Consider the following 26557-nt stretch of genomic DNA (forward strand, 5'->3'; position numbering starts at 1 on the left):
TCATTGTCATGTTGAAAGACCCAGCCACATTTCAACTTCAATGCCCTTGCTGATGGAAGGAGGTTTGCACTCAAAATCTCACGATACATGGCCCCATTCATTCTTTCATGTACCCGGATCAGTCGTCCTGGCCCCTTTGCAGAGAAACAGCCCCAAAGCATGATGTTTCCACCACCATGCTTTACAGTAGGTATGGTGTTTGATGGATGCAACTCAGTATTCTTTTTCCTCCAAACACGACAAGTTGTGTTTCTACCAAACAGTTCCAGTTTGGTTTCATCAGACCATAGGACATTCTCCCAAAACTTCTCTGGATCATCCAAATGCTCTCTAGCAAACTTCAGAGCCCGGACATGTACTGGCTTAAGCAGTGGGACACGTCTGGCACTGCAGGATCTGAGTCCATGGTGGCGTAGTGTGTTACTTATGGTAGGCCTTGTTACATTGGTCCCAGCTCTCTGCAGTTCATTCACTAGGTCCCCCCGCGTGGTTCTGGGATTTTTGCTCACCGTTCTTGTGATCATTCTGACCCCACGGGGTGGGATTTTGCGTAGAGCCCCAGATCGAGGGAGATTATCAGTGGTCTTGTATGTCTTCCATTTTCTAATTATTGCTCCCACTGTTGATTTCTTCACTCCAAGCTGGTTGGCTATTGCAGATTCAGTCCTCCCAGCCTGGTGCAGGGCTACAATTTTGTTTCTGGTGTCCTTTGACAGCTCTTTGGTCTTCACCATAGTGGAGTTTGGAGTCAGAATGTTTGAGGGTGTGCACAGGTGTCTTTTTATACTGATAACAAGTTTAAACAGGTGCCATTACTACAGGTAATGAGTGGAGGAAAGAGGAGACTCTTAAAGAAGAAGTTACAGGTCTGTGAGAGCCAGAAATCTTGATTGTTTGTTTCTGACCAAATACTTATTTTCCACCATAATATGCAAATAAAATGTTAAAAAAACAGACAATGTGATTTTCTGGATTTTTTTTCTCAGTTTGTCTCCCATAGTTGAGGTCTACCTATGATGTAAATTACAGACGCCTCTTATCTTTTTAAGTGGTGGAACTTGCACTATTGCTGACTGACTAAATACTTTTTTGCCCCACTGTATATATTGTAACTATGTTACTTCTAATATAGAACAGCCTATGTATACTGTATTTTATATTTTCTTACTAAGCTGTTTTACTTTTTCCCTTAACTGTGAAACTTTCCAACTCTACAATGATGTCACTTATAGCTAAACTTTGCATCATATATTCTTAAAAGTAAATTAATTGACATTGAAATAAATTTGTTCATTATTTTTCTTTATTTTTCCCCCCAAAGACAAGAGCAATGGAGACTCGTAAATCTGCAGTAGTAACATCTGCTGGGAATTATTCTACACGGTACCTTGTCTTCTGATTCCACATAAATATCCGAGGAAGCATCAAGCAGCCTCTCTTGCCCCTGGACACGGACCGCGCTGCTGCCTGACGTTATCATTAGACCCCCAGAGAACTGAAGCTATGGGAGAAATATTGATCTAAAAATGAATATAAGGAGCAAAGAAATATCTGGTGTTAGTATCTTAAATTAAATTATTTAGTAGATAAAAATTATTATTAAAATTCTGAAATATAACAATTACATGTATTTTATTTAAAGACAATAGTTTTACGTTGTTATATTTACAAGTGACACTCTGCCAATAGATGTAGTAATGTATAATAATTCAGAGTTATGGGGTTTATGTTCCTGAGAAATATTGGAAATACAGCTTGTGTCAGTGAGAAGTTACCAGTACGGTAAGTTATTTGCACAGTTACATTTGTCTACGTCTGTAAGTCTATTGGATCAGTTTCGTATTTCAGTTTCTCCATATAAATGACACAAAGTAGACTCACAGCTTTTTGTTCTAATCACAGGAAAACAATCTGACTGCGATCACAGAATTTTTTCTCTTAGGATTTCAAGTCAGTCAATGTTTAAGAATTTTACTGTTCTGTCTTCTCCTTGTGGTTTACTGTGGGACGATATGTGGGAACCTCCTGATCATCACCCTGGTGTCCACCAGCAAGAACCTCCACACTCCAATGTACTTCTTCATCTCACAACTGTCCGTCAGTGACATAATCCTACCCACAGACATTGTCCCCAACATGCTCCATATCCTACTGAACAATGGTGGAACCATTAGTTTTAAGAACTGCATTTTTCAACTTTATGTTTTTTGTGCCTCAGAAGTTTTTCAATGTCTTCTTCTGACAGTGATGTCTTATGACAGATACGTGGCCATCTGCAATCCCCTACGTTATACCGCTATAATGACAGATGGACATTGTATGATACTGACTGTCATCTGTTGGACGTTTGGATGGTTTATAGTTTTAATTGATGTCATGGAAACAGCAAGTCTTAATTTTTGTGAACATAATATCATTGACCATTTATTCTGTGATATGGTCCCTTTACTAGAACTTGCCTGTTCTGACACCTTCATTATTCACTTAGAGTTTTATTTACTGAGTATTCCAGTATTATTAATCCCAACCACAATCATTATAATGTCTTATACCTATATAGTTGTAACAGTCTTAAAGATCTCATCCAGCACCGGTAGACAGAAAGCCTTCTCCACCTGTAGCTCCCACCTCATTGTGGTCTCCATATATTCCTGGACAATATTCATAGTTTATATAGTCCCAACAAAAGGCCGAACACTTACTACAAGTAAGATCCTCTCACTGCTATATACTGTGTTCACACCACTGATGAATCCTATTATATACAGTCTGAGAAATGCAGATATTAGAAAAGCCGTACAGAAAACTGTGGATTTTGTAAACTATTCAGTACATTGTATGCATTACTGAATTTGTGCCTGAAGAGTGTTTCTACTCTACTTTTATACCTACTTCACTTTCCTTTGGTCAGTGGCCTCTTATGCAGTCAAATCAGATCTCATGTTCTGCACTGAGGAGGGGCAAAACCTCTAAACACTGTTTCAGCAAATTGAGTCTTTGGTTTGTCTTTTCCCATAAGTCATGTGTAAAGGCTCATTATGGGGTCTATATTGATTTTTAATATTGCGATTTTCCTCAAGTACCTGTATTCCTTAGAAGTCTTCCATTTAGTATCTTATATCTTGTGCTTTACATTCAGATGAAAACTGCTTTATTCCCGACTCTATCTGAATTTCCAGGTTATGGTTTAGATTTCCAAGATCAGCGGTTTCAAAATTCTGATTCAAAATTTGTTTCATTCCTGTTTTATTCTGGTCTCGTTCAAAACCTACTGTAACATCATCCAGATAAATCAGCACAGAAATTCATTTGCCTGCTTTTTTTTGGAACTGGAATGTTTAACACATTTTGTTTGTTAATACAAAATGGCTAAATTCTGTCCATGTTTAATTGGGCACCTGAGCGCTGCTCGTCCAGTTCCTCCTGTATTTATTCTGTTCCCATTTCTAAGATTATGTGAGAAGATGGGATTATTTCCTTGTTATTTAAGTGAAGCTCCAAAAATTGCTTTCTATCATGTGACTAGGGATGAGTGGATTGATCCACAGAGGATCAACTTCAAGTAGAGTTTCCGCAAATTTACATGTCCCCAAGAATTTTAGCAGCTTGCAGATTCCCAAGAATTTTAGCGATTTGAAGATCCCCAAGTATTTTAGCAATTTGCAGATCCTAAAGAATTTTAGCAATTTGAAATTTGATGTGCGAGGATGGAGAAACAATATAGTCACTCAATGTGGCTGGGTGTTGATATTTCTGAGAAATCCTGGAGTAACAGCACCTTAATACCAGCCTTTTTCTTTATTCTTCAGACACCACATCAATTGTAATCAGGTTGTGTATTACACGTTTGTCCTAATCTTTTCTGCTAAACAAATGAAATGAAACCCCATTCCAAATAAAGTTATAATAATAAATAACTATATATTTTTCATTACGTTATGTGTAAAAATACAACTTATAAAAATACAAAGTGAATTAACCCAATTGGTAAACATCATAATGGAAAAAATGTAAATGCTAAAATTGTAGGTTTTACACGATCATTAAAATGCAATAATAGGCAGTCAAAATGTAGTACCTACATTGGTTGCCACCCCCTGACGAAGGCAGACGACGAAACGCGCGTCGGGGTTCGGCATCCCAGGGACGGTTATCCCGGTCATCCCATTCAGCAGGTAATACCAGGTGGCTTTCTTTTGACCTTTACTCCGTTTTTATTTTGTTTCTTTGGGCAATTTTTTTGTTTGCTTGCCCACTGGGGGCTTTATAGCTCACTGGTCACTATGACCACTACACTATATATCGGCCGGATTTAGTGCCAATAGTTTGCACCAATATTTATTACTGGCATCCCTATTTTTGTCTCCCTTTTTTGCCACCTCTTGATTAAGTTTGCACATGCACTTTATTACATTCATTTGGTAAATCTGCTTACTATTTATATATTTTTTATGGCCTATTGACACAGGCATGCACATATATGTTGTCCTCATACTGGGGTTATATACTTAATTCTTTTTTAGTGCTGCCATTTATACGTCCCTGATGTTGTGCCTTTTATGGTATTTTTCCCTACTGTTACACTATATTATATATATTTTAATAAATATTGTAATTTATACTATATTTTGGACTTTATTTCGTTTTTTTCTTTGTTTTTTTCTAGCCCAATACTGCATTGGAAATAATATCAGATTGTCCAACATTAAAAAAAAACCTTAAACAACACTCCATTAAACCAAAAGTGTAAAGTTTAGAGGAATTAGATTTTTTACAAATCTCCTATTTATTTCCACCTTTAAAAAAAAAAACATATCCAGTTTTGGTATCGCCATAATCACACTGACTCGGAGTCAGATATTCTCAAGTAATTTTTTTTCAAACAATATAAAAATAAAATCCAAAAAGATAATCTCTGAATGGTATTTGTTTTTCACAATTTCAGCTCAGTTGAATCTGTTTTCCAGTGAATGTAATGATTGGGCGCCATTCAATACTCATCATAAAACAAGCCCTCATATGTCTACATCGATAAAAAAACAAAAAAAAAGTTATGGCTTTTTGAAGTAGGGGAGACAAACCAAAGCGCAAAAACAAAACATTTTCTGGTCAGGGAGTAATCCGTATTTGATTAAATTAATGTCATATAAAAGTAGAATATTGGATCATGGTGGTGGCTCCAATCTCTTGAAAATGATGAAAAATAGAATAAAATCGCCAAGTTCCTGAGGATTTCAATCATACCGGCACCCAGGTCTAGATCCTCTCAATTGTTGCAAAGATGAAAAAGAGTCTAACGCCTCCTTAATCAGGTTCATGCAATTACTCTTTGAGGCAACATTTTTATGAACCTATTATTAAATCGAATGATCTGATTGAACAAGGTTTCACCTTTAACATCAAAGTAGATTTTAATCAAATAGAGTTAAATGTACAAACTGTGATTAAGCCTTTTAAACAGTCTCGTAAAGGAGTAATCTCAAGTTATTAATTGCTCGTGATCTCGTCTGCTTCTCACTCTGTGTATTAGATCCCTTGTCATCTGTTACATTCTGTGAGCTATTTTCCTCTGTTGTCTGCTTGTACCCTTGCACTTGTGCTCTGTTATTTGCTTGTCATCCGTCCCTTGTGCCTGTGTTCTCGTGTTCTCTGTTATCTGTCTGTCACTCCTTGTGTCTGTCTTCCTTGGGATCCAGCATGTTTGCCTGTGTTCTACTGTCTTCTATTAACCTGTCACTTCCTGCTTGTTTGCTGTGCTGTTTGCATACTGTCATGTCCTCTCGTCCTGGCTGCTGTTCCTCCTCCGTTGTGTGATGTTCCTACCAGTCACAAGCAGTAATCTGAGTTGTCCCGGCTGCTGCTGGAGCTGGTGACTTCTCTGGAGGGAGCTGTGAAGAAGAGCGCGCTGAGCCAGGATTGGGGGAGCGACCTGTCATCCCCCTCACCTCCATACACTGCAGAAGAGGGTCACATGTCTCACTCACTGCACTCAAACTGGAGGACTGTCCTCACTTTCTCTGTCTTAATTCCCTCTGATCAAGTTTGTATTGTGCGAATTACTTGTGATACATGCATAGTACAAACGCAAGGGAAATATAAGATCCCTTGTGGGATGGAGACCTAGGAAAAAGCCTAGTTTTCCTGCCTGAAAAGCCAGCGCTGAATACAACCATTTGTCAGCAGATCATTACTGATGTTTTCTTTACCTGCTTTTTTACTATGGCTGATAAGTGTGCAACTGTCTGTAACTAGTGATGAGCGAATACTTTCACCACTATTTGTTACTCGCACGCAATTCAAAAGTCATCATACAGATAACAGTCTGTTCTTCTTGGTTTGCTAAAAATAGTCATCCAGTTAAATAAGATACAACGTTGTGCCTCCACATCATGCATCTCCAATGACTTTTGCACCCCAGTAGCAGATTGGGAAGACTAGGCGATGGTGATGTTTTTAGTAGTGATGAGCAAATACATTCAACACTATTCGTTATTCACAGGAATAGTACGCTATTCGGGCTATTCATTAGTCAGTGAGTAACTAGCTATTCGCCTCAGTATATTCAAGTGACCCACCCAGCATGTTTGGCACTTTATTTACAGCCAATGAATATGCTAGGTTGCTTGCCAATCACAGTAATGTCGGTGCCATCTTTGGGGTGGAACGGCTGTGATTGGCTGACCTTACAGCATCACCTACTGTGAAACATGGAGGAGGATCTTTTATATTCTGGGGCTGCTTTGCTGCATCTGGCATAGGGTGTCTAGAATCTGTGCAGGGTACAATGCAATCTCAAGTCTACCAAGGCATTCTAGAGAGAAATGTGCTGCCCAGTGTTAGAAAGCTTGGTCTCAGTCGCAGGTCATGGGTCTTGCAACAGGATAATGACCCAAACCAAACTGTTAAAAACACCCAAGAATGGCTAAGAGGAAAACATTGGACTATTCTAAAGTGGCGTTCTATGAGCCCTGACGTAAATCCCATTGAGCATCTTTAAAAAGAGCAAAATCCTATTGAGCATCTTTGGAAAAGGCAGCCTTCAAACATGAGACAACTGGAGCAGTTTGCTCTTGAGGAGTGGCCAAAATACCTGTCGAGAAGTGCAGAAGTCTCATTGACAGTTACCGGAATCTTTTGAATGCAGTGATTGCCTCAAAAGGTTATGCAACAAAATATTAAGTTAAGGGTACCATCATTTCTGTCCAGGCCTATTTCATGAGTTTTTTTTTTTTTATTCCGTGGAAGCATGGTTGAAAAGCAATGTCTGACTTTCATTTGAAAAATATGTAGAATTGAGAGTCCTCAGTGGTTGATACCTTTTAATGGCCAACTGAAAAGATGGTAATAAATTGCAAGCTTTCGAGACTACATACGTCTCTTCATCAGGCAAAGACTAAAACAAATTCTGAAGAATCACATATTTATGCACAACATAGTATAGAAAAAAAAAAAAAAGGGGAAAAAAACATGGATAAGCCAGGTGACATGAAGCAGAATTACCATGGGTGATAAACAGTTACGTCCATAAATATTGGGCCAATTCTTAGATAAGGATTGTTTTATTGTCCTGTGATTAGGGTCTCTGTTGTGGTGACCCTTCATGGTCTGAGGGGCAAGTTCCTTAGTTGATGTAAAAAGACATAAATCCATGTGACACATTCATTCCTGCATTTAGAGTGTCAAAGGTCGTCATCAGTTTATATTCCCAGACTCTTCTATCTCTCTGGGATTTGAAATTCCCCATCCATGTTTTTTTCCCCTTTTTTTTTCCTATACTATGTTGTGTATAAATATGTGATTCTTCAGAATTTGTTTTAGTCTTTGCCTGATGAAGAGACGTATGTAGTCTCAAAAGCTTGCAATTTATTACCATCTTTTCAGTTGGCCATTAAAAGGTATCAACCACTGAGGACTCTCAATTCTAAATATTTTTCTATCTACTGGCTAACACGCTACCAAGATATATTTATTTCCTGTATCAAAATGGAGGATACCAGAATGTACCGCATCTTTATGGAACTAAAACCACTTCTGAAGAAACGTGCACAAATGGACAGCGACATTTTCTTCCTATCTAAATGCAAAAAGGAGAATCTAATTCCCAAAGGACTCTGGATTACAAACCCAATTCTTCATACCTACAATACCCATTATGCACAGAACCGGTGTCACAGGACTTCGGAGAGATTAAGGAATCATCTTTTGCATGTCTGCTACAGCATAAAGAGTAAAGTCCAAGGGCAATTTGAAACCCTGAGGAAGACACTTACAGAAGACACAGAGCAAAAATTACAACAATACTACAACAAACTACGGACCCATCTGATTCATAGCAAGGAAAAGAAACTGCACAGATTGCGCCTCAATTCAGGACTCTATACAAACAGATACAAAACAAAGCCAAAACCTGACAACTTGGACAACCACTCCATTCCAGGCACAAATAACTGTGTCATTAATCTCTCAGATCATAAACCCAACAAAGTGGAGCTGGCCGTGCTTTCCAGAGGACTCTCATTTTGTCCTACTAAGGCCCTGGATAAAACTGAACTCTGCAGTGATATGGAACATTTTTTCAGGAGACTGCATCTGAGGGAATATTTCAGTGATACAGAAGATTCAGGACCCACCTGAACTGAAGGAAAAGGGATCCTAACAACAAAGAAGAGGTCAGACTGGACACCTCCACCTGGACGCAACCCTCATTTGGTAACTATATAGACTCCTTCAGACATTAGATAAAATCCACCATCATAGATACTAACAGGAGACAAGCATCCAACATCAGAGCCCAGGAGAGAAAGGCCATACAGTCTCTGAAAACCAGCAAAGAAATCATCATCAAACCTGCTGACAAGGGAGGTGCAATAGTCATGATGAACACATCAGACTATATGAGGGAAGCAAACAGACAACTTATGGACACACACTACTACAAAAAATTGGAGTCAGATCCTACACAGGATTATTACAAGGAACTAAACAAGTTGGTATCTTGTCTGCCCAAAGAATCCATAAGAGCCAATGACCTGATACCAGAAAGTCCAAGAACAGGGACATTCTACATGCTTCCCAAAATCCACAAATCTGGAAACCCAGAAAGACCAATTATTTCATGTGTGGGAACCCTTACTGAGCAGGTATCTGGATGGGTAGAGGGTATTCTTAAACCCCTGGTAAAGGATACACCCAGCTTCATTCAGGACACAACTTACCTATTAAACAAACTATCAGCAATAGGTCTTCTACCAGAAGGAACCATCCCAGCCACCGTGGATGTGGAATCTTTGTACTCCAATATCCCACACCAGGATGGATTAAATGCCTGCAAATTCTTCCTGGAAAACGCAGGGACTGATGAAAATTCTGTGTTGAAACTTATAAAATTCATCCTCACCCACAATTACTTTGAGTTTGACAAGAAGATCTATCTACAGGAGACTGGCACATCAATGGGAAGTAAAATGGCTCCACAGTATGCAAATCTTTTCATGGCCAAGCTTGAAAGCGACTTTTTGTCCTCATGTCCCATCAGGCTTCTGGCGTACTACCGCTACATTGATGACATTTTAAGTCTGAGCCGCAGCTAAAGATGTTCCATGAACAGTTTAATCAATTTCATCCTACCATCAACTAGACACTCAACTACTCCTGTACTGAAACTAACTTTTTGGACACCATCATTAAGCTGCAGAACAATAAAATAGAGACATCCCTGTATCAGAAGCCAATCGACCGTCAAACATACCCTAAATGGGACAGTTTCCATCCAAAACACATAAAAAAACTCTATTGTCTACAGCCAAGCCATCTGTTGTGAATTCTGCTTTTGGGTTCCCTCCAGTGGTTGTAGGTGGTAATGCAGTTGTCCCTGGGTTGCAGTCCTGGTCAGGTGTATCTACTGATTGCAGTTCTGACTGGGGCATTTAGGTGTGCAGGATTCATTAGTCCTTGCCAGTTGTCCATGGTTCAGGGAGGTTTTGGATCTTTGTCTGGTTCCTCCTGCCTTGCAGCCAATTCAGCAAAGATAAGTGTCTGGTTTTTGTTTCTGTGGCACACATGCTGTGTGCTTAATAATTTTGTGCTATTCATTTGTTTTCTCTTGTCCAGCTTAGATTGTGTCAGTGTTTTCTCAGTCTTCTTGGATTCTCAGGAGTTGCAGATATACGCTCCACATCTTTAGTTAGATGGTGGAATTTTTTGGTATCATCTGCTGTGGATATTTTTTGGAAGGGTTTTAATACTGACCGCTTAGTATTCTGTCCTATCCTTTCCTATTTAGCTAGAGTGGCCTCTTTTGCTAAATCCTGTTTCCTGCCTGCGTGTGTCTTTCCTCTACTACTCACAGTCAATATTTGTGGGGGGCTGCCTATCCTTTGGGGGTTCTGCTCTGAGGCAAGGTAGAATTCCTACTTCCATCTATAGGGGTATTTAGTCCTCCGGCTGTGTCGAGGTGTCTAGGATTTGTTAGGAACACCCCACGGCTACTTCTAATTGCGGTGTTAAGTTCAGGATTTGCGGTCAGTACAGTTTCCACCAACTCCAGAGAAAGTTCCATGCGGCTCCAGGGCCACCAGATCATAACAGTACAACTGGCCAATAATGAGTTAAATGCATCTCAGAAGAAGGGAAGAAAGGTGTTGAGCCATTTTTTTTCTGCACTCTGCTTTGTCTTCTCTTCCCTCTTTTTCTCTGGGTGGCTGAGGAGCCTTGTGCTAGCATGGATGTTCAGGAATTAGCTTCTCGTGTGGACCAGCTTGCTGCTAGGGTACAGGGTATTTCTGATTATATTGTTCAGACTCCTGTTTTAGAGCCGAAGATTCCTACTCCTGATTTGTTTTTTGGTGACAGGTCCAAATTTTTGAGTTTTAAAAACAACTGTAAACTGTTTTTTGCTCTGAGACCTCGATCCTCTGGTGATTCCATTCAGCAGGTTAAAATCGTCATCTCCCTGCTGCGTGGCGATCCACAGGATTGGGCATTTTCCCTGGAATCTGGGAATCCGGCTTTGCTTAATGTAGACACCTTTTTTCAGGCTTTAGGATTATTATATGATGAACCTAATTCTGTGGATCAAGCAGAGAAGACCTTGTTGGCCCTGTCTCAGGGTCAAGAGGCGGCAGAATTGTATTGTCAGAAACTTAGAAAATGGTCTGTGTTGACTAAATGGAATGATGATGCTTTGGCGGCAATTTTCAGAAAGGGTCTTTCTGAATCCGTTAAAGATGTTATGGTGGGGTTTCCCATGCCTTTCGGTCTGAGTGATTCTATGTCTCTGGCCATTCAGATTGATCGGCGCTTGCGGGAGCGCAGAACTGTGCGCGCTGTGGCGCTGTCCTCAGAGCAAACTCCTGAGCCAATGCAGTGTGATAGGATTCTGTCTAGAACGGAATGACAAGGTTTCAGATGTCAGAATAGGTTGTGTTATTATTGTGGCGACGCTTCTCATGTCATTTCTGTCTGCCCTAAGCGGACAAAGAGGATCGCCAGTTCATTTACCATCAGTACTGTACAACCTAAATTTCTGTTATCTGTGTCCTTGATCTGCTCATTGTCATCATTTTCTGTCATGGCGTTTGTGGATTCAGGCGCCGCCTTGAACTTAATGGACTTTGAGTTTGCCAGGCGTTGTGGTTTTCCCTTGCAGCCTTTGCAGGACCCTATTCCTTTAAGGGGCATTGATGCTACACCTTTGGCTAAAAATAAGCCCCAGTTTTGGACACAGGTGACCATGCGCATGGCGCCAGCCCATCAGGAAGATTGTCGATTTCTGGTGTTGCATAATTTGCATGATGCTATCGTGCTGGGTTTTCCGTGGTTGCAGGTACATAATCCTGTGTTGGACTGGAAGTCTATGTCTGTGACTAGTTGGGGTTGTCAGGGGGTTCATAATGATGTTCCTTTGATGTCAATCTCCTCTTCTTCCTCTTCTGAAATTCCTAAGTTTTTGTCTGATTTTCTGGATGTATTCGATGAGCCCAAGTCCAGTTCTCTTCCACCGCACAGGGACTGTGATTGTGCTATTGACTTGATTCCAGGCTGTAAGTTTCCTAAGGGCCGACTTTTCAACCTGTCTGTGCCTGAACATACTGCCATGCGGAATTATATTAAGGAGTCTTTGGCAAAAGGGCATATTCGGCCATCTTCTTCACCGTTGGGAGCGGGATTTTTTTTTGTTGCTAAGAAGGATGGCTCCTTGAGACCCTGTATTGATTATTGCCTCTTGAATAAGATCACGGTCAAGTTTCAATACCCTTTACCTGTGCTTTCTGATTTGTTTGCTAGGATTAAGGGGGCTAGTTTGTTTACTAAGATTGACCTTCGGGGGGCATATAATCTTGTTCGTATTAAGCAGGGTGATGAATGGAAAACTGTGTTTAATACGCCCGAAGGTCATTTTGAATATCTTGTGATGCCATTCGGGCTCACTAATGCTCCATCTGTTTTTCAGTCCTTCATGCATGATATCTTCCGGACTTATCTTGATAAATTCTTGATTGTATATTTGGACGATATTTAGATTTTTTCCGATGATTGGGAGTCTCATGTGGAACAGGTCAGGATGGTATTTCAGATCCTTTGTGACAATGCTTTGTTTGTGAAGGGGTCTAAGTGTCTCATTGGGGTGCAGAAGGTATCTTTTTTGGGCTTCATTTTTTCTCCCTCATCTATGGAGATGGATCCGGTTAAGGTTCAGGCCATTCATGATTGGATTCAACCCACATCCGTGAAGAGCCTTCAGAAATTTTTGGGTTTTGCTAATTTTTATCGCCGTTTCATTGCTAACTTCTCTAGTGTGGTTAAACCCTTGACCGATTTGATGAAGAAAGGCGCTGATGTGGCGAATTGGTCATCTGCGGCTGTCTCTGCCTTTCAGGAGCGTAAACGTCGATTTACTTCTGCTCCGGTGTTGCGCCAACCGGATGTTTCTCTTCCATTTCAGGTTGAGATTGACGCTTCTGAGATTGGGGCAGGGGCCGTTTTGTCTCAGAGGGATTCTGTTGGTACCTTGATGAAACCGTGTGCCTTCTTTTCCCGTAAGTTTTTGCCTGCTGAACGCAATTATGATGTCGGCAATCGGGAGTTGTTGGCTATGAAGTGGGCGTTTGAGGAGTGGCGACATTGGCTTGAGGGAGCTAAGAACCGTATTGTGGTCTTGACCGATCATAAGAATCTGATTTACCTCGAGTCTGCCAAACGGCTGAATCCTAGACAGGCTCGATGGTCCTTGTTTTTTTCCTGTTTTGATTTCATGGTTTTGTATCTTCCGGGTTCTAAGAATATTAAGGCTGATGCCCTCTCTAGGAGTTTTTTGCCTGATTCTCCTGAGGTCCTGGAACCGGTCGGCATCCTGAAAGAAGGGGTGGTCCTTTCTGCCATTTCCCCTGATTTACGACGGGTTCTTCAGGAATTTCAGGCTGACAGACCTGACCGCTGTCCAGTGGGGAAACTGTTTGTTCATGACAGATGGACTAGTAGAGTGATTTCTGAGGTTCACTGTTCTGTGTTGGCTGGTCATCCTGGTATTTTTGGTACCAGAAATTTGGTTGGTAGGTCCTTTTGGTGGCCTTCTTTGTCACGTGATGTGCGTTCTTTTGTGCAGTCCTGTGGGACTTGTGCGCGGACCAAGCCTTGTTGTTCCCGTGCTAGTGGGTTGCTTTTGCCATTGCCAGTCCCTGAGAGGCCCTGGACGCATATTTCTATGGATTTTATTTCTGATCTTCCGGTTTCCCAGAAGATGTCTGTTATCTGGGTTGTTTGTGACCGGTTCTCTAAGATGGTTGATTTGGTGCCTTTGCCTAAATTGCCTTCCTCTTCAGATTTGGTTTCGTTGTTTTTTCAGCATGTGGTTCGTTTGCATGGTATTCCGGAGAATATTGTGTCTGACAGAGGTTCCCAGTTTGTTTCTAGGTTTTGGCCAAATGGCCAGACCGAGCAAACTAATCAGACTCTGGAGACTTATTTGAGATGCTTTGTGTCTGCTGATCAGGATGATTGGGTGGCCTTCTTGCCATTGGCCGAGTTTGCCCTTAATAATCGGGCTAGTTCGGCTACTTTGGTTTCGCCTTTCTTTTGTAATTTTGGTTTTCATCCTCGTTTTTCTTCTGGGCAGGTTGAGCCTTCTGACTGTCCTGGTGTGGATTCTGTGGTTGACAGGTTGCAGCAGATTTGGGCTCATGTGGTGGACAATTTGGTGTTGTCTCAGGAGGAGGCTCAACGTTTTGCTAACCGTCATCGGTGTGTTGGTTCCCGGCTTCGGGTTGGGGATCTGGTCTGGTTGTCTTCCCGTCATGTTCCTATGAAGGTTTCTTCCCCTAAGTTTATGCCTCGGTTTATTGGTCCTTATAGGATTTCTGAGATTATTAATTCGGTGTCTTTTCGATTGGCGCTTCCGGCCTCTTTTGCTATCCATAATGTCTTCCATAGATCTTTATTGCGGAAATATGTGGTGCCCGTTGTTCCCTCTGTTGATCCTCCGGCCCCTGTGTTGGTTGATGGAGAGTTGGAGTATGTGGTTGAGAAGATTTTGGATTCTCGTTTTTCGAGGCGGAGGCTTCAGTACCTTGTCAAATGGAAGGGTTATGGCCAGGAGGATAATTCTTGGGTTTTTGCCTCTGATGTCCATGCTGCTGATTTGGTCCGTGCCTTTCATCTGGCTCGTCCTGATCATCCTGGGGGCTCTGGTGAGGGTTCGGTGACCCCTCCTCAAAGGGGGGGGTACTGTTGTGAATTCTGCTTTTGGGTTCCCTCCAGTGGTTGTAGTTGGTAATGCAGTTGTCCATGGGTTGCAGTCCTGGTCAGGTGTATCTGCTGATTGCAGTTCTGACTGGGGTATTTAGGTGTGCAGGATTCATTAATCCTTGCCAGTTGTCCATGGTTCAGGGAGGTTTTGGATCTTTGTCTGGTTCCTCCTGCCTTGCAGCCAATTCAGCAAAGATAAGTGTCTGGTTTTTGTTTCTGTGGCACACATGCTGTGTGCTTAATAATTTTGTGCTATTCATTTGTTTTCTCTTGTCCAGCTTAGATTGTGTCAGTGTTTTCTCAGTCTTCTTGGATTCTCAGGAGTTGCAGATATACGCTCCACATCTTTAGTTAGATGGTGGAATTTTTTGGTATCATCTGCTGTGGATATTTTTTGGAAGGGTTTTAATACTGACCGCTTAGTATTCTGTCCTATCCTTTCCTATTTAGCTAGATTGTCCTCTTTTGCTAAATCCTGTTTCCTGCCTGCGTGTGTCTTTCCTCTACTACTCACAGTCAATATTTGTGGGGGGCTGCCTATCCTTTGGGGGTTCTGCTCTGAGGCAAGGTAGAATTCCTACTTCCATCTATAGGGGTATTTAGTCCTCCGGCTGTGTCGAGGTGTCTAGGATTTGTTAGGCACACCCCACGGCTACTTCTAGTTGCGGTGTTAAGTTCAGGATTTGCGGTCAGTACAGTTTCCACCAACTCCAGAGAAAGTCCCATGCGGCACCAGGGCCACCAGATCTTAACAGCCATCAGATACAATCGCATATGTTCCAACCCAATGGATAGGGATAAACACCTTGGTCGCCTCAGAAAGACCTTTTTGAATCAGGGCTACCATCCAAGAACAATTGAAAATCAGATCACAAGAGCCACCAGAATATCAAGGAATCACCTGCTACATTACAAAGCTAAAGAAGAAAACAACCAGGTACCTCTAGTGGTTACCTACAATCCAAATCTGGAGGTGCTAAGGGGAGCTGCACGGAAATTACAACCTTTACTGCAAAAAGATGCCCGCTTACAATCCATTTTTCCAGACCCCCCACTACTGTGTTTTAGGCAGCCCCCAAATCTAAGAAGCATCATTGTCAAGAGCTCCCTGTCCTCTCCAACAGCTGCAGGAACCTTTCCTTGCAACCAGAAAAAATGTAAAACCTGTCCATTTATAATGACCACGAACAAGATAAAGATTCCCAATTCACATCAGGATTACAAGATACCAGGTACTTTCAGCTGCGTCACTTCTAATGTGGTGTACCTAATTATAGGAACTAAATGTCCAACTGGGGGTCTGTATGTGGGGGAGACAGGGCAGAAACTGAGAACAAGGATGAACTCTCATCGCCATACAATAAGAGAAAATAGAATGGATATACCTGTGGCAATACATTTCTGTCTCCCGGATCACAGCATTATGGACATGAAATTACTCGTGCTAAAGGGGAATTTCAAATCCCAGAGAGATAGAAGAGTCTGGGAATATAAACTGATGACCACCTTTGACACTCTAAATGCAGGAATGAATGTGTCACACGGATTTATGTCTTTTTACATCAACTAAGGAACTTTCCCCTCAGGCCATGAAGGGTCACCACAACAGAGACCCTAATCACAGGACAATAAAACAATCCTTATCTAAGAATTGGCCCAATATTTAGGGACGTAACTGTTTATCACACATGGTAATTCTGCTTCATGTCACCTGGCTTAACCATGTTTTTTTCCCCATTTTTTTTTCTATACTATGTTGTGCATAAATATGTGATTCTTCAGAATTTCTTTTAGTCTTTGCCTGATGAAGAGACGTATGTAGTCTCGAAAGCTTGCAATTTATTACCATCTTTTCAGTTGGCCATTAAAAGGTATCAACCACTGAGGACTCTCAATTCTAAATAGTTTTCAATCTACTGGCTAACACGGTACCAAGATATATGACTTTCTTTTGTTCGTTTTCATAGATTTTTTATTTATTACTACTTTTGTCCAATTCAAGTTATTTCTGTGATTATTGCGGGTTTTTCTGTCATTAAACGAGGGGTACCAACAATTTTGACCACGTGTGTAGCAGTTGTGCAACTGGCACAAAGTGTGCAGAGATCCACAGACGTTAGTATTTGCCAGTAATTTTCCTGAGTCTGCTGTTGCCATTAGGGTTGAGCGACTTTTCCTTTTTTTGGATCGAGTTGGGTTTCGCAAAACCCGACTTTGTCAAAAGTCGGGTCGGGTGAAATCGGCCGATTATTGCGCAAAGTCGTGGATTGACCGAAACACGAAACCCAATGTAAGTCAATGGGAAATCAAAGTCAGCAGTTAGTGGAGGACAGGAAGACACCTACAGTGCCCATTTTAATGTCAAAAACATCAATTCTTGTTACTTAAGCTTGTCAATCTTAATTTACCTTATAATAATAGTTAGTCATTGAAAATTGGGGGTCATTTGGCTAAAGTTGTGGGGGGGGTAGGGCTGGTTCAAGTTTTTTGTGGGCCCACGAAACGCGGACTACATCACGGCGGTGGAGCAGGGAGAGGTAAGTATCTCAACTTTGCAAGTGCTGTGATCCTGAGAAAGCAGGGGGGCCCACTCGTTCTCATTGGCACTGGCACAGGGCCCCTCAAAGTACGGCGGTGTGTTTGACGGTGGGGGCGCCTCCCAGCGGCAGAGACTCTTTTGCGTACTATGAGGGGCCATGTGCCAGTGACGTCGCCAACGAGTATGCCCCCCCACCTGATGAAGGAACTTCACTTACATGTGCTCCTTCCTCTTTGTCCCAGTGTAAGGTGGTATAGTATGCAGGAAGGGGAACCTGACTTTCAGCAGGGTCAGATTCTGGCTGTATAGCGTGCAAGGGGAATGTAGCAGTCTGGGTCAATGTACCAGCAGACTCATCTAGCACTGGCTGAGCAATGGGCAGGATGAGAAGGAAACACAGATATAGGCCCAAATAATAAAGTGGGCTAAATGCAGTTCAAAATTGGCAACAGGACTAACCAGGGGGCATTGCTTTGTTTAGTGGAGGACAACTATAATGAGAGGCTGACACAGTGAGTAGGCCCAAATCAGTAAGTAGGCTAAATGCAGTTCAAAATTGGTAACAGTAGTAAACAGGCGGCACTGCTTTGTTCAGTGGAGGAGAACAGCAATGAGCGGCAGACACCGTTAGTAGGGCAAACAAAACTAGTAGGACAAATGCAGTGTAATTTAAAAACTACTTAATAAAAGCCTAAAGATAGAAGCTAAGTCAAGTAAACCTGGAGAACACCTTGGAGCGGCAGACTCCGTTAGTAGGCCCCAACCAAACTAGTAGGCCAAATGCAGTGTTATATTAATAACTACTTAAAGAGAGCCTGAAGATTGAAGCTCGGGACAGTAAACCTGGAGAAACACCTTGGAGCGGCAGACACCGTTAGCAGGCCCCAACCAAACTAGTAGGCCAAATGCAGTGTTATATTAACAACTAGGGTTGAGCGAAACGGATTGTTCATTTTCAAAAGTCGCCGACTTTTGGCAAAGTCGGGTTTCATGAAACCCGACCCCTGTGCGGGGTCGCCCATGCGGTACGCGACTTTCGCGCCAAAGTCGCGTTTCAATGACGTGAAAAGCGCCATTTCTCAGCCAATGAAGGTGGATGCAGAGTGTGGGCAGCGTGATGACATAGGTCCTGGTCCCCACCATCTTAGAGAAGGGCATTGCAGTGATTGGCTTGCTGTCTGCGGCGTCACAGGGGCTATAAAGGGGCGTTCCCGCCGACCGCCATCTTACTGCTGCTGATCTGAGCATAGGGAGAGGTTGCTGCCGCTTCTTCAGAAGCAGGGATAGTGTTAGGCAGGGTCCATTAACCACCAAACCGCTTGTGCTGTAGCGATTTCCACTGTCCAACACCACCTTTGTTTGCAGGGACAGTGGAAGCTAAATTTTTTTTCCTCAGCGCTGTAGCTCATTGGGCTGCCCTAGAAGGCTTCCTGATAGCTGCATTGCTGTGTGTATGCCGCTGTGCAAACCAACTGCTTTTTTCAAAGCACAAATCATGTTGTTCCTTCGTTTCTGCACAGCTATCATGTTTGTTTGTCCACACTTTTTATTTAATTTGTGCAGCAGTCCACTCCTTATTGCTGCCTGCCATACCTGGCTGAGATTACTGCAGGGAGATAGTAATTGTAGGACAGTCCCTGTGTTTTTTTTTTGTTTTTTTTAATTCTCCCTTAAAAAAACAGCTGTGGGAGATTAAGATTGGAATTTCTGCTCGAGTGCCATCCCTGTGTGTGCCATCTCACATAGTGGGCCATAGAAAGCCTAATGTTTTTTCTGTTTTTTTTTTATTGGTTTTATAAATTCTCCCTGAAAAAAAACAAACAGTGGGAGATTAATATTGGCCTTTGGGCTTGTGTGCCAGTCCTGAGCGTGCCATCTCTCTGTCAAATAGTGGGCCATAGAAAGCCTATTTTTTTATTGGTTTTATAAATTCTCCCTGAAAAAAAAAAAACAGTGGGATAATAATATTGCCCTTTGGGCTTGTGTGCCAGTCCTGAGCGTGCCATCTCTCTGTCAAATAGTGGGCCATAGAAAGCCTATTTATTATTTTTTCATTGGTTTTATAAATTCTCCCTGAAAAAAAAAAACAGTGGGAGATTAATATTGCCCTTTGGGCCTGTGTGCCAGTCCTGAGCGTGCTATCTCTCTCTCAAATAGTGGCCCATAGAAAGCCTATTTATTATTTTTCATTGGTTTTATAAATTCTCCCTGAAAAAAAAAACAGTGGGAGATAAATATTGCCCTTTGGGCTTGTGTGCCAGTCCTGAGCGTGCCATCTCTCTGGCAAATAGTGGGCCATAGAAAGCCTATTTTTTTTTTTTATTGGTTTTATAAATTCTCCCTGAAAAAAAAAAAACAGTGGGAGATTAATATTGCCCTTTGGGCTTGTATGCCAGTCCTGAGCGTGCCATCTCTCTCTCAAATATTGGCCCATAGAAAGCCTATTTATTATTTTTTCATTGGTTTTATAAATTCTCCCTGAAAAAAAAAAACAGTGGGAGATTAATATTGCCCTTTGGGCTTGTGTGCCAGTCCTGAGCGTGCCATCTCTCTCTCAAATAGTGGGCCATAGAAAGCCTATTTGTTTTTTTATTGGTTTTATAAATTCTCCCTGAAAAAAAAAAAACAGTGGGAGATTAATATTGCCCTTTGGGCTTGTGTGCCAGTCCTGAGCGTGCCATCTCTCTGTCAAATAGTGGGCCATAGAAAGCCTATTTATTATTTTTTCATTGGTTTTATAAATTCTCCCTGAAAAAAAAAAAACAGTGGGAGATTAATATTGCCCTTTGGGCCTGTGTGCCAGTCCTGAGCGTGCCATCTCTCTCTCAAATAGTGGCCCATAGAAAGCCTATTTATTATTTTTTCATTGGTTTTATAAATTCTCCCTGAAAAAAAAAAACAGTGGGAGATTAATATTGCCCTTTGGGCTTGTGTGCCAGTCCTGAGCGTGCCATCTCTCTGTCAAATAGTGGGCCATAGAAAGCCTATTTTTTTTTTTTATTGGTTTTATAAATTCTCCCTGAAAAAAAAAAACAGTGGGAGATTAATATTGCCCTTTGGGCTTGTGTGCCAGTCCTGAGCGTGCCATCTCTCTCTCAAATATTGGCCCATAGAAAGCCTATTTATTATTTTTTCATTGGTTTTATAAATTCTCCCTGAAAAAAAAAAACAGTGGGAGATTAATATTGCCCTTTGGGCTTGTGTGCCAGTCCTGAGCGTGCCATCTCTCTCTCAAATAGTGGGCCATAGAAAGCCTATTTTTTTTTTTATTGGTTTTATAAATTCTCCCTGAAAAAAAAAAACAGTGGGAGATTAATATTGCCCTTTGGGCTTGTGTGCCAGTCCTGAGCGTGCCATCTCTCTCTCAAATAGTGGCCCATAGAAAGCCTATTTATTATTTTTTCATTGGTTTTATAAATTCTCCCTGAAAAAAAAAAAACTGTGGGAGATTAATATTGCCCTTTGGGCTTGTGTGCCAGTCCTGAGCGTGCCATCTCTCTGTCAAATAGTGGGCCATAGAAAGCCTATTTATTATTTTTTCATTGGTTTTATAAATTCTCCCTGAAAAAAAAAAACAGTGGGAGATTAATATTGCCCTTTGGGCCTGTGTGCCAGTCCTGAGCGTGCCATCTCTCTCTCAAATAGTGGCCCATAGAAAGCCTATTTATTATTTTTTCATTGGTTTTATAAATTCTCCCTGAAAAAAAAAAACAGTGGGAGATTAATATTGCCCTTTGGGCTTGTGTGCCAGTCCTGAGCGTGCCATCTCTCTGTCAAATAGTGGGCCATAGAAAGCCTATTTTTTTTTTATTGGTTTTATAAATTCTCCCTGAAAAAAAAACAGTGGGAGATTAATATTGCCCTTTGGGCTTGTGTGCCAGTCCTGAGCGTGCCATCTCTCTCTCAAATATTGGCCCATAGAAAGCCTATTTATTATTTTTTCATTGGTTTTATAAATTCTCCCTGAAAAAAAAAAACAGTGGGAGATTAATATTGCCCTTTGGGCTTGTGTGCCAGTCCTGAGCGTGCCATCTCTCTCTCAAATAGTGGGCCATAGAAAGCCTATTTTTTTTTTTATTGGTTTTATAAATTCTCCCTGAAAAAAAAAAACAGTGGGAGATTAATATTGCCCTTTGGGCTTGTGTGCCAGTCCTGAGCATGCCATCTCTCTCTCAAATAGTGGCCCATAGAAAGCCTATTTATTATTTTTTCATTGGTTTTATAAATTCTCCCTGAAAAAAAAAAAACTGTGGGAGATTAATATTGCCCTTTGGGCTTGTTTGCCAGTCCTGAGCGTGCCATCTCTCTGTCAAATAGTGGGCCATAGAAAGCCTATTTATTATTTTTTCATTGGTTTTATAAATTCTCCCTGAAAAAAAAAAAACAGTGGGAGATTAATATTGCCCTTTGGGCTTGTGTGCCAGTACTGAGCGTGCCATCTCTCTCTCAAATAGTGGGCCATAAAAAGCCTATTTATTTATTTTTTATTGGTTTTATAAATTCTCCCTGAAAAAAAAAAACAGTGGGAGATTAATATTGGCCTTTCTGCTTGTGTGCCAGTCCTGACTCCTGGGTGTGCCATCTCTCTCTCTCTCAGATAGTGGGCCATAGAAAGCCTATTTGTTTTTTGTTTTTTATTTGGTTTCTAAATTCTATCTGAAAAAATCACTTTTTTTTATTTGTTTTCTAAATTCTTCCTTAAAAAAATCATTTTTTGGGGGGAGGTTTCTAAATTCTCCCTGAAAAAATAAAAAAAAAACGGTGGGAGATTAATATTGGCCTTTCTGCTTGTGTGCCAGTCCTGACTCCTGGGGGTGCCATCTCTCTCTCTCAGATAGTAGGCCATAAAAAAAAACTATTTTTTTTTTTTTTATTTGGTTTCTAAATTCTCTCTGAAAAAAATCACTTTTTTTTAATTTGTTTTCTAAATTCTTCCTTAAAAAAATTTTTTTTTTTTTTGGGGGGGGGGTTTCTAAATTCTCCCTGAAAAAATAAAAAAAACAGTGGGAGATTAATATTGGTGTTAGGGGTCGAGTTCCTGCCTCTGCACAAGGGGAATCTCGGGCCATCTCCGCTGCGGTCTCCCATTCTTCTCCTGCCGCAGTGGAGCTTGCTCAGCAGAGAGGTCGATCACAGCGTCTCGCTCAGTCTGACTCTGTGATTAGAGTTACTGCTGCATTTCCTGCTTCTCCCATTGAAGTCAGTGCTGGGCAGCGGCGAGCGGACGTTTCTGGGGCTAAGTCCTGCTTTTTACATTCTGAGCATGCCCAGAGTAAGATCTCTCAGTGGAGATCGAGGGTCACATGATCAGATACTGCAGCTAAGGTCCTTGTAGCTGCTAGGACTAAATCCTGCTTTGCACTCTGAGCATGCCCAGGGCGAGATCTCTCAGTGGAGATCCAGGGTCACATGCTCAGGTGCTGCAGCACTCCATTGGTCCTTCTTTGGAAGGTCCTAAACATGCTGCAGCTATTTAAGCCTCGCATGGCCGCACGGCCATGCGCTAGTATTGTCTTTTATAAATGTGTGTGTGTTGTGAGTGAAAGTCGTTCTTTAAAATCCCCTCCCTATTGTATGACTGCTCGCGGAAGGTGGGTGATTGCTACCTAGCGCCCGACTTAGCCATCAGCACGGTACGCACATTACAGCGTCTTATTGCTGTGACCGCCAGTGCGGTGCTGTGCGCTTTCTCTGCGCTTTCCTAACCCAAGCCTGGGTGGTTGGTGGCGTCCGCCAGTGCGGCACCGCACGCACTCTCGTGCCTCTAAATATATTCTCTTGGTGCGGTACCGCGGCCCTGTGACTCAACAGGGTTCGCTTCCTTCACACTGGGTGAAGTTAACCCAAGTGTGTATTCATATTGTACCGCCATCTCGTCCGTCTCTACTAGCTGCAGGGTTTTCACCTGCACGGTGGACCTCGGACGGCGAACGCACCTAATACCATTACACCTTATACTTGGTGCATTCCACCAGTCCTAACATAATACTAGCGCCAAGGTCTGGCTAGTAATGACGGACGATCAGCGTTCACAGCGGTACATCCAGCAGCTGGAGGGAAGGTTGGCGGCTCTTGAGCGTTCAACCTCAGCTGTGGATGTTACTGCTGTCGCTGTTCAGGCTGCAAGTGTGGCTGCAGCTACCTTGTCCACTGCCGCCCCTGTACCGACCCTATCTCGCCTCCCGCTACCAGAGAAATTTTCTGGTGACAGTAAGTCCTGTAGGGGTTTCGTGAGTCAGTGCTCAATACATCTCGAGCTTCTGGCTTCTCGTTTCCCTACAGAGCGGGCTAAGGTGGGCTTTATCGTATCTTTATTGTCGGATAGGGCGTTGCAGTGGGCTACGCCGCTGTGGGAGCGTGGCGATCATGTGGTGCAGAGTGCTCCGTTATTCCTGAGCACTCTGAAACAGGTCATTTTAGGACCTCGTGTCACCCATGATACGGCGCTCCAACTGTTGGCATTGACTCAGGGCTCGTCCTTGGTCAGCCAGTTTGCCGTCCACTTCCGCACCTTAGCATCTGAGCTGGAGTGGTCGGATAAGGCCCTCATTCCTATATTTTGGAGGGGGCTGGCTGACCACGTTAAGGACGCCCTGGCCACTAGGGAGATTCCCGCCACACTGGAGGAATTAATAACAGTATCCACTCGTATTGACCTCCGTTTTCACGAGTGGAGGTTAGAGCGAGCCCAGTGTAGGCAGAGGTTTCGGCTGGCTCCCACCTTCGCAAAACCTTTGGAATTTCCAGTCCAGGCTCCTGAGTCCCATAAGCCTATGGTAGTGTCACGAGCGGGATCTAAGTCCCGGACCGCTCGTGCACTCCAGGTTTGTCATGTTTGCCATCAGTCAGGACATCTTGCCACCAGATGTCTCCAGCGGTCGAGGGAACGTCAGCGTCTAGTGGTAGTAGGTGGAGGTACACTAGACACGGCGACGTTTGCCTCCAAATTATCCTTTAAGGGGACAATAACATTAGGCTCATCCTCCCACTCGGTAGACCTCTGCGTGGATTCTGGGGCGGAGGGCAATTTTATGTCTTCTGCCTTCGCCCAACGTCACGCAATACCCCTGGTTATGCTACCTCAACCAGTAACGGTACGAGTGGTGAATGGGTCGACACTAGTGTTGAGCATTCCGATACCGCAAGTATCGGGTATCAGCCGATACTTGCGGTATCGGAATTCCGATACCGAGATCCGATACTTTTGTGGTATCGGGTATCGGTATCGGATCCATAGTGAGGTGTAAGATAAAGAATTAAAATAAAAAATATTGATATATTCACCTCTCCGGCGGCCCCTGGACATCACGCGGGTAACCAGCAGGCTTCTTTGTTTAAAATGAGCGCGTTTAGGACCTGAGGAATGACGTCGCGGCTTCTGATTGGTCGCGTGCCGCCCATGTGACAGCGAAGCGACCAATCAGAAGCCGCGACGTCATTCTCAGGCACTAAACTCCTCATTCTAGGAATTTAGGGCCTGAGGAATGACGTCACGGCTTCTGATTGGTCGCGTCGCGGTCACATGGGCGGCACGCGACCAATCAGAAGCCGCGACGTCATTCCTCAGGTCCTAAACGCGCTCATTTTAAACAAAGAAGCCTGCCGGTTACCCGCGTGATGTCCAGGGGCCGCCGGAGAGGTGAATATATCAATATTTTTTATTTTAATTCTTTATTTTACACATTAATATGGATCCCAGGGCCTGAAGGAGAGTTTCCTCTCCTTCAGACCCTGGGAACCATCAGAATACCTTCCGATACTTGGTGTCCCATTGACTTGTATTGGTATCGGATATCGGTATTGGCGATATCCGATACTTTTCGGGTTTTGGCCGATACTATCCGATACGTATACTTTCAAGTATCGGACGGTATCGCTCAACACTAGTCGACACTGCCCGCACAGATAACACATCAGACCATCCCTTTTACTCTGTCCATGTCACCATCCCATCAGGAGATTATATCTCTGCTCATCATTCCTGAGGGGATTGATGAGGTCCTGTTGGGGATACCTTGGTTACGGTACCACTCTCCTCACATCGAGTGGTCCTCAGGCAGAATTCTGGGATGGGGTGAATCATGTGGGGGTAGGTGTCACCGAGAGTGCGTTCAGGTTGCTACTAAAGAGGTACCTGCAGATCTATCCTCTCTCCCCAAGCAATATTGGTCGTATGCAGACGTGTTCTCCAAAAATGCGGCGGAGACCCTGCCGCCCCATCGCCCCTATGACTGTCCTATTGATCTCTTGCCTGGTGCCGAGCCTCCCCGGGGTCGAGTCTATCCATTATCTTTCCCGGAGACGGAGGCAATGTCTCAGTACATTCAAGAGAATATGGCAAGAGGGTTCATCAGGAAGTCAGTGTCACCTGCTGGGGCAGGGTTCTTTTTCGTGCAGAAGAAGAATGGGGAACTACGTCCATGCATAGACTACAGGGGTCTTAACGCTATCACCGTTAAGAACAAGTATCCTTTGCCCTTGATATCTGAACTTTTCGATAGGCTTCGGGGAGCAAGGGTGTTTACCAAACTAGATCTGCTGGGTGCTCACAACCTGATTCGCATTCGTGAGGGGGACGAATGGAAAACGGCGTTTAACACCAGAGATGGGCACTATGAGTATCTGGTGATGCCCTTCGGGCTCTGTAATGCCCCAGCCGTTTTCCAAGACTTTGTCAACGACATCTTCCGGGATATGCTTTCCACCTCGGTTGTAGTCTATCTGGATGATATTCTCATCTTTTCTCCAGATATTGACTCCCACTGGAGAGATGTTGGCAGAGTCTTCGACCTCCTACGGGCAAACTCTCTTTATGCAAAGTTGGAGACGTGTATGTTTGAGCAGGAGTCTTTACCGTTCCTGGGCTATATCATCTCCGCCCAGGGATTGGCTATGGATCCTGCCAAACTAAAGGCTGTGATGGACTGGCAAGAACCCCATTCTCTTAAAGCGGTGCAGCGGTGCAGCGCTTTATGGGGTTCATTAATTATTACCGCCAGTTGATTCCCCACTTCTCAACTCTGGTAGCTCCCTTGGTAGCCCTCACCAAGAAGGGAGCAAATCCCAAAGTGTGGTCTGAAGAGGTCTCCAGGGCCTTTTCTTCCACTAAGTCACATTTTGCTAGCGCTCCCATCCTACATCGTCCCGATGTCGATAAGCCGTTTATAATGGAGGTGGATGCCTCTTCCGTTGGTGCTGGAGCAGTCCTCTTCCAAAAGGATGCTCAAGGTCGGAAGCATCTGTGCTTCTTCTTCTCCAAGACCTTCACACCAGCGG

Source organism: Ranitomeya imitator, chromosome 4 (assembly GCF_032444005.1).
Source record: "Ranitomeya imitator isolate aRanImi1 chromosome 4, aRanImi1.pri, whole genome shotgun sequence".
Taxonomy (NCBI): domain Eukaryota; kingdom Metazoa; phylum Chordata; class Amphibia; order Anura; family Dendrobatidae; genus Ranitomeya; species Ranitomeya imitator.